Source organism: Microtus ochrogaster, unplaced genomic scaffold, assembly GCF_000317375.1.
Source record: "Microtus ochrogaster isolate Prairie Vole_2 unplaced genomic scaffold, MicOch1.0 UNK2, whole genome shotgun sequence".
Classification (NCBI taxonomy): domain Eukaryota; kingdom Metazoa; phylum Chordata; class Mammalia; order Rodentia; family Cricetidae; genus Microtus; species Microtus ochrogaster.
This window is the reverse complement of record NW_004949100.1, coordinates 4,082,770-4,092,396: the sequence shown is the minus strand read 5'-3', so window position 1 is coordinate 4,092,396 and position 9,627 is coordinate 4,082,770. Positions and strand designations below refer to the sequence as shown.

General features: G+C 32.7%; 1 protein-coding gene across 2 annotated transcripts in view; it reads left to right on the top strand.

Moving 5' to 3' along the window:
- The window catches only part of Klhl1 (kelch like family member 1), a 224,276-nt gene that overhangs the window by 105,856 nt on the left and 108,793 nt on the right, over positions 1-9,627 (top strand). The gene's annotated exons all lie outside the window — the stretch shown is intronic.

Below are 9,627 nucleotides of genomic sequence, written 5' to 3'. Positions count from 1 at the left end.
ATTCGGGAAAATAAAATTTCCCTTTGAAGGTTGTTTCAATTAGAGATTTTATATTAGAGATTGGGGTTTCTTTCTACTTTCCCTCAGCACTGACCCTGTCTGGCTTAGACGTGTGCAGGCCTTGTGTTTGCTACAGTCTTTGTGTATTCATATGTGTGTCAGCCCTATGATGTCTAGAAGACCTTGCTTCTTCGCTGTCATCCATCCATTCTGCTCGCCCAGTCTTTCTGACTCTGCTGGAGTCCTTCCTGGATTCTGATAGGAATTATTTAATAAAGACATTTCATTTAGAACTGAATGTTCTAAAGTCTCTCACTCTGTACATTGCCCTCTGTATCATTTCTCATCGATTGCAACAGGAAGCTTCTCTGATGATGGCTCAGCAAAGCACTGATCTATGAGAATAACAAAATGTGGCTGGGACTTATTTTATTGTTACATTTATTTGGGAGGACAGGAGTATTTGCTTTCCCTTTTTCTAGTATCAGGTTATGGCCAGTCAGTCTGTGTGAGAGGTGGGAGACATCTCACAGAGTAGACCTTAAATCTGATCAGACAGTGGATGGTTACTTCTACAACTTTTGTGATACTAATGCAACAGTGTTATCTTGCAGTCAGATATATATATATATATATCCAAAGATTTTGTAGTTGTCTTAATGTCTACCTTCTCTTTTGATGGCATAAAACATGGCTTCCAGTACGATGATGACTAGTCAAGCGGTGTAATGATTTCAGATAGCCACTGGTTCACCTTCTCAATATTGAATATATTAGGTAGTATTTGTATTCAATAATAAGGCCTTGCCTTCAGTTTGTGAAGAAACACCAACAGTTTTGGCAATATTCTGAATCACTTAGTCATTTCCATAGGACCCCTTTTGGCAATAATCAGACAGGAATTATCTGAATTACTATATAACTATTGATATTCTTAGTAGCATAGGGTCGAATGGATTAAAACTTTGGTAAACCTTTCAATGTACAGGAATGTCATAAGCCACACACTGGGGCGACATCCATCGGGATCCAAGCATGACAAATTCACACATTCCAGTGTAGGGGCATTAGGATTAGAAGTGTTAAGCAAAAGAAAGAGAGATATGGAAGAAATAAAAAATAGAAACACAAAACCACATTGGAAGGGAAAGGCAGTGAATACTGAACAACCAACATTTATTTTCCACATACTTATATACTTTCCTTTAAAAGGGAAGAAAGGAGGTAACAGACTTCAGTAAGATGATATAAAGAATAGGCTTGTATTTTCTCACCTTTTTCCAGGTGGAGTGGATAGACCTCTAAATCCAGATACTAATTAACCACACCCTAAGTCGGGATCGCTTGTTGGTAATCACACCTGTTGTCAACAACTTTGAATGAGCACAAAGAAGCTCAAATTCTCTGACCTTTAGTCAAGGTGGAACACCCTCACATCCATGCCCCCCTCAACAGGACCATCCATTTTTTAGCTTTATCCACACATTTGCATGACCTTGGATAGAATTTCTTCTATGTGCAGTAAAGTCTTTGATTATGTATAATGGTGGCAAAGCTGTTCTAGAAATATTCCATGAAACAGCTACAGAAAATGGAGTCAAGTGGGGGGAGATAATAATTTGACTACAAAGATAGTATGACTTCACTTTCAAATCACTTCTAAATAACCTAGTTGGTGATGAGTGATGAGAACTTCAGATATCATAATCTGAGCATTAGACATTTTACAGATGAATAGTTGCCATCCTGAAATTGTGTAAAGCTCAAATTTTGAAAATATTTTAGGAATAATAATTTGTTATTTCAAAGTGTGTTTATAAGCTCATCTTGTGAAATATCTGAGTTGTCTCCTTAATTATTACATTGCAACATTTTTATGGCATACACGGAATGCCTCTAATGTTCTTCGAATACAGCCCAGCCAGGTAGGGATGTGCAATCTGGCACAGATCAATAGTAAACCAATAAACCTGTTACTGGAATATGAATGGCAGAGCACAAAATGAATATTTTGTTCTCTGTCACACTGCACGTTTTTTAGAGCAAGTTATGATGGGAGTTCATTAGAGTGATTTATGACTCTTATGCTCTCAAAATAATATAGGTCACTAAAATTGACACCCTGATTGCTATTTAGTAACTTTTCCTAGATGCTGTTCATCATCCCCATGACTATAAGTGACAAACTACAGTGGCTTATACACAGCGGTGATGGTTGAGCAGGTTAAACTGTGATGCTCCATTTCCGGAAAATACGCTTACAATGACCTTAATTTATTATATGCTTACTGCCTTGCATCATTTACTAGGCCCAGAATAACAATATGCTGAGTTGCACAAGGAACTTATGTTTAATCAAGTTGGAAGTTTACCACCAAAAAATAATCATCTTTGGGTATAAACATATTTTTGATATATAAAACTAGTTTTTTTGGAAGAGTGAGGCTACGATATTGGTTTTGCATGTATCTACAAACCTATATTTCAGTTTTCAGATTTTAATCCCAGATGACATTTTAGATCAAATCATATATTAGTAAAGGATGAACTTGGGTTCACTGTACTGAAAGGTTGCCTTTATGTGCACTTCTAGAAATTTCCTATTGGTTCATCTCTTACATAAGCCTTGTCGTCTTGACAATAAACTGTGTTCATTGACGATTAAGGAAATAGAGTTCTGACAAATACGAGAGCTGGAAAAGCAAGGTTACTTCTACAGAGTCAGGCCCTGGAGACCACTGATAAGGACAAAGTTCAAATACAGGAAGCTGTCCAACTAAGTGTGGTGTTTAAAAAAAAGAAGGGTAGGAAATTAAACTGCCTAACAGCAAACTTAAATCATACTGAAGAGTAAACATGTTTGTAAAAGATGCTCGGGTGCATCTAAAGCTAAAGTCTTTGCACATGCCAAAGGAATGTTAAGAAAACTTATAATTACTGTCACATTTCAGTGGAATAAATATCCATACAAAGGCGCTGAGGTACTTGATGTTCTTATAATATTAAAAAGTATGTATCAACACATTCAGTCTATAATTTACTCACTAAAGTCCCTCCCAACTTCAATATTATAATTTCAGGTGCATCAGAGTTTCATTTTTATGAATGTTTTGATTCAAATGGCATGAATTATGCAAACTCAATAAGAGAATATTAATTTTAGAGTTAGAGATTTTACTAGGGTGTAAACTATATATACAATATAAGATATTGCATATTCAAAGACTTGTTTTATGTCATATCATTGTCCATTGTTTAAAAACACTGAGCTATTTAATTATCCTAGAAAGTTTGAATGATTTTCATATTTAGCATAAAAGTAAAATAATCAATAAAATCAGTTAAAAAGTAGCCTTACTTATGTTCGCATTTGTGTGTGTATGTTTACCAGCCCAGCAATAAATGTAAAACTGAATCTTTTTGGTGTTTTGTTTTGTTTTGTTGCATATGCACTGGGTGTTTTGCCTGCATGTATGTCTATATGAGGTTGTCAGATGCCCTGTAATTGGCATAACAGACACTTGTGAGCTGCCTTTGGGGCGCAGGGAATTGAATCTAAGTTCTCTAGAAGCAGTCAGTGCTTTCAGTCAGTGAGTCATCTCCCCAGTAAAACTGAATCTTAAATGACTAATTTTGCAAAGTATTTCGAAGACACTATGGAGTTCCAATTTATTTAACAATCTATTGCATTTAATAGGTTGATTACATGGTATATGATGTTTCATATTTGTAGGCTTTAAAGATTACCACAATGCAACACATAATGACTTACTGAATTTTTCTTCTGGTTAACATACCTCTTTCTTCTTGCCGAGTTTCTTCCTGAAAGAATTTTGACCGAATCATTTTATTGTTTTAAATTTGTGTATATATCTTTTACCCTTCACATGTTAGACAACCTGTGGTAGACAGAATCCTATGATAGCCTATTAAGTGTCCAGAGTACCTGATTGTTTCATTTAACATGTAATATGTGTGTGTGTGTATTTCAACTGAATATATGGTTCAATTTCATTACTTCCAGTTATATAGTTTTAATGCATTTGATCCTATTTTACATTTATGAATCCTAAATAGCCTACAATGATGTATAGTATTTTAAGATTCTTCCTCTTTCAGAGATAGATACTTTAATTGTGTGAGAAGATTATTTTAAGTAGTGAGTGAAATTAAGCTTAATTTTGATGATGCATATTTTTAGATATCTATAATTTAAATTTTAAGTGTTTCTTCATGCCTTTCATAAAAATTTTAGAACCAATGAAAGTTGTAGACAACATGTGAAAATACTAAAATGATTTAAAATTTAATAAAACAAGTTTATCAGAATATGGAAGATTAATGGAGCCAGGGATGGTGAAAAGAGCTTGATGATATTACTATGGAAGAGCGGTGGATGAGGCAGCAGGAGGCTACTAGGGGCTGTTTTGGCATTCACAGTTAAACACAAAAAAGGAGAGAGATGGGTACTGGGGAGGTGATTGGGAAAAAAAAAAGAGAGATGTGAGATCTTTATAAATTTCATAAAGTGGATACTGTGCATTCTTCTAGAGAAATGAAGTGTTAGTAGTTAAAAAAACGACTTTAATCTCAAACACCTGATCATACTCAGATGAAGGGTCCTAATTTCTCTCCAGCAAGGAAAACAGCTTACAATTACACACACATGGCATGGACACTAAACTATTTTGACCTCTGATGTCTTTATGGATACTGAATTAAGAGAAAGGACTTTGTAATGTGTATACTCTATGTCTCATTCATAAAATTATCTTAAGTTATTTAAAGTAATAGCCGTAATGAGACTATTTCCACATAATCACAATGCAATTACAGGTTTTCTTTAATTCGCATATTATAAATCACATAAGGTAGACATTATGCATTCTGCTTGGGAAAGGAAGTGTTATTAGTAAAACACTAATTCTCTAATCTAAAACATTTAATAGTTAAGGAAGGACATTCTATAAAACACAACCAAATCCATATTCCTTTATCGGCTAGGAAAAGTAAAAATCAGCGATGGTCTCCATGAAAATGGTTGTCTAATGAATTCTGAGAAATTGAACAATTAGGGGCTTGGATAAGATCCCAGGACAAACAAGGGTATTTGTCAAATGAAAAAAGAATTTAGTAAAGAATCATAACAATGTTTGATCCTTAAGACAGTGTGTATTCAGTACTGATGGGAGTATTCATAATGAATGAAAGAGATAATTGTATAAGAGAAATTTGATAGTTTTTTTGTAATTTTCTATAAATATTTAATAATTATATTCTAATTTCTACTGACATACTTGTCTCTGAAAATTTCATTTTTGTAGGTCACTTCAAATTTTTGAGGTTAAAAAAAGATATTATTTCCCTTCATAAGCAGAGATAAAGATACAGATATATATATATGGAGAGATCAGGGCAGGTCTGAAGGGAAGAGGCAGTAGGAGGAGAAGGAGGATGGCAGGAAGATGGATAATATTTAAATGTGAACGTGTGTGTGTGTGTGTGTGTGTGTGTGTGTGTGTGAGTGTGTGTGTACACTAGCTGTTTTCAGTAACGGACATATACAACATGGGTTCATATTGTTGCATATGCTTTTACTCATTTCCATACTAGTTTAATTTTTTTTATTCTGATACTGGGTAAATTTAAAATATTTTCTTACAGAAAATCAGAATTGATATCCATATATCTGGTTAGTTAAATTTGAAAAATACTTACATGGCCTTAAGCATTTACCTAAAATATAAACAAAGAAGAAAGCAGTCATCTTTCTTAATTAACAATTGCATTAACCACTGACACATCACCACAATTTTTGGTGGGGCAACATGGTCAGAAAGATTCTGAGAAGAAATTGGTAAAGATTTATTCCACCGATATGAGAGGAATATACAGTAACTAGGGAGTTGACTCAGTGGTTCAGAGGACTTCCTGGACTTTCAGAGCATGGCTTTAGTTCCCAGAAACAGATCAGGAGGAAAAAAAGAGTCTGTGACTTCAGAGGTAGTAAGTCTTCTATTCTTCATGAACATCCGCATGCATGATGTGTGTCCATACATACAAACAGCATGCAAATACATGCAAATAGAATATGTATACTCATGGTGATATGCTGCCATGTGTGTTCTTGAAATAAAATCTCTGTCCTCCTGAAGAGCAACCACAACGGAACCATCTCTCCACCTCACAAAAATATATCTTCAAAATTAAAAAAGTACACATAACTCTTCTTTTCATACATATCTTACTGCCAAAGCTAGGAAGGAAAAATCGTGTTGACATTGATGGAAATTGAAGTTTTGGGGAATATGGAGGTCTCCTAATGTGCTTGACCTCTTCAGAGAATAAACTTTGATCCTCACTGTGCTGTGAGAAATTCTAAATACTTTATTATTGCTATTGATAGTATTATTTAAAAAGTAATTCTAAGTGTTACTAAAATATATTTCTTTTGTTTCTAAGCTTTACCTAAAACAAAATTGACTTCAGCTATTTGTTTATTTACATTCCTCATTATTGGGAACAAATTTCTGAGACAACTGAGGGGAGATGGGTTATTGTTCGTCCAATACGTTCTAAGAGAGAAAAAAAACAGAGTTCATGTTTGTTGCTGGAAACATGTTCCTAACTTTCTTTCACTAGGCTATAGCAGGAAGCTGAGGAAACAATCAGTGAATCACTAGGGTGACTTAATTCTGCAAGGCAGTCTCACGTTCTAAAGATTTTATGACTTTCCAAGTAATACCACAACTAGGACAGAGGGATATAAACCTGACTTGGTGGAAAACATTCACAATTCAATCTATAACAGAACCCAAGTGCCAACTCATAGACTTTCCTCATACAATAAATACTCAGAAATAGTATACCTGCAAATTATACTTTAAATAAAAGTAGAAGAGTAATTTCCTTCCCGTTAACAGTATTCATTTTATTTTTAGACAACTTTGAACTCAAATACTTGGCTAATTTTTGCCTTTTTTGGCCTCTAAGTATGTTAAATAAATGGTCAAGTTATACATGTATAAAGAAATATATCATTCATTAGCTAGCTCAATTTGTGTGCATTCAAGCTTAACACTTGCTATTATTCCATTTGTGCCTTCTGGCTTTCAAAAATATTCTTTAGCATTGGATACATTTTAAGTTGAAATGTAAAAACCATTTTAACTCTTTGAGACAAATAATGGTAATACTTTAATTCAATCAATAAAATTCACAATAATTTATATTAAAATTATTCAATACAGGACTTTAGAAAAGATTATAATAAAACAATAACTCAAAATGTTAAAAGAAATTATTTACTTGATTGCTTAAGGAGATAGATATTTTAACCTATTTGCAATAGCATACAATGAATTTATGTATAAAGATATTACTAGGAACCATATGAACTGTACAATTATAGCATCTTCATTTATATGGAGGTTTTAATAGTTATTAATAAAATTGTATAAACTGGATATATATCTATACTCCCAAATAAATTTATGTATATTACATTATTTCTGAATGTATAAATATAATTTGCTTAGTTGATATAATGTAATTGCAAGTACGTTTTCAGATTTTCTAAAGAGTTTTAGTAAATTTAAAAATTTGTACTAGTTTTCAAGGATATTTCTTTGCATTCATCACTTTTCAGTTAGTAGAATCATGTTTCTACATATTGCAATGACTTCTTTCTTCTTATGGTGACATAGTTTTTTGAAAAGATAGTTCCAGTGACTTTTCAGTACACATGGGAAGCCTTGGGGTAACAGGTTCTTCCATTTAGCCTAAGCAGAAGCTTAGTAGAATAAGTGATGGAAGAGGGAAAGGAATGGAACTATCTCCCAGCTCCATTGCTAGCCAGGCTTCATGATATTTCATTGTGTAAGTGTTGAGTATTTCCAGAAACATCAGTGACTGTCATGACATATCACTCATACACCTATCCTGAAAAAAAAAAAACCACAGCATTCTGATAACATATTTCTTTCATTTTTAAAAATTTCTTGTTTTATTTTTCAAATTCCAAATACATGCTGGGCAATCATTTATCAGGTATATAATTTGTAAGTACCTTTATAGTTTAATACTCAACTCTATTCCTCATATAGTGTCTCTTGAAATGAAATTATTGTAGTCCAATTTCTTTTGTTCTTATAGGATTATACTTTGATACTTATCTAAAATAGTTCATTGCCCGAAGGTCACAAGGATTTTCTTTTATTTTTACACAGGATTTGTAATCAAGTTTTAACTTTTATGCTTATAATCTTGCTTGAATAAGTTTTATGTATTATAAGGTTTATAAATTGTATTACATGATTTGCTCACCATTATTTGACTTGTTAAATGATTACTTTGCTTTTTCTTTTTCAAATATATCATTCATATATATATCATTCATATATATATGTATATATACATATATATGGATTTTTCTTATTCACAAACATTTTGATGATTTCCATTTATTTATCAATGTTTATGAGTAGTAATCTTACTCAAGTTTAGTTGATTTAGCTTACTAAGTCCAAAAGTTCTTTTTTTTTATGTTTTGGACTGCCTAGGTCTAATGACTTTTCATAATAAAAACAGGTTCATTTCTTACATTTCTATTAACATGTTTGTGTAATATTGAATATTATAAAGATTGAGGTTGATATAAATTTGGGATGAATGAAACATTCAAACATCTTTTAAGCTCAAAACTCCAATTATGGGTAATATTGCAAGTAGAAATTCCGAAAGCTTATATCTGAGTACAGTGGTTCATGAGATAACTTGCCAGACATTATTTTTTTTGTTGTACCAATGCCTATACTTTAGTACAAAAGAAATATAAAGCACACAGAGGAAGAAACAAAGACCCATCAGATGAATTCAGAGAAAATGAGGTAAACTCTCCCTTAGGACCTCATCTAGTGTTGGTCCATGGAACTTCATACAGTCATTTGTGATGAAATGTGTAAACGCTTGCTAGGCAAGAAGGCTCATTACTGACTCAGTAGCTGGAAGTTTATACCAAAGGCTGATCACCTAGGCAACCTTTAATGAGAATGAAAGAATATTCTAGCCGCTTAGAAGGAAATGGTTATTCAGACTAAGTGTGAAAAGTTCAACAGTTCCTATCAGTGAATGGCAAAAATTCTCCTGAGCCAAGAAGAATCCTGGAACGTGGTTCTTCTGACAGCAGCCAAGCTTACTATGCCAATAGTTTGTGTATAAATTCTACTGAAAGAACATAAAATTGAAGATATTTCTCTCCCTTCTGCTTCAAATGGAAGTTATGCTATAAAAAATAGCATCTCCCTTTATTTGATTTTCATATCTTTGTTTAGAAAATGTTTTCAATTTCTTGATGATTTTATTAAATAATTTAGAAAATATATTATATGATGACAGTATTTTAAAAAACATGAGTATAACTAAAATATTTGACTTATACTTAACTATTAGTACTTAATTATCAATTTCAAGATATCTGTACTGTTTTCTCAATTTTAAAATTATTTTTATAAATACAGATATATAGTTTATGAATCATCATATATCCATATCAATGCTTCTTTTTCAATTTACTCCTTGTGGGAGCCTAGCCAGTTTGGATGTTCACCTTCCTAGATATGGACGGAG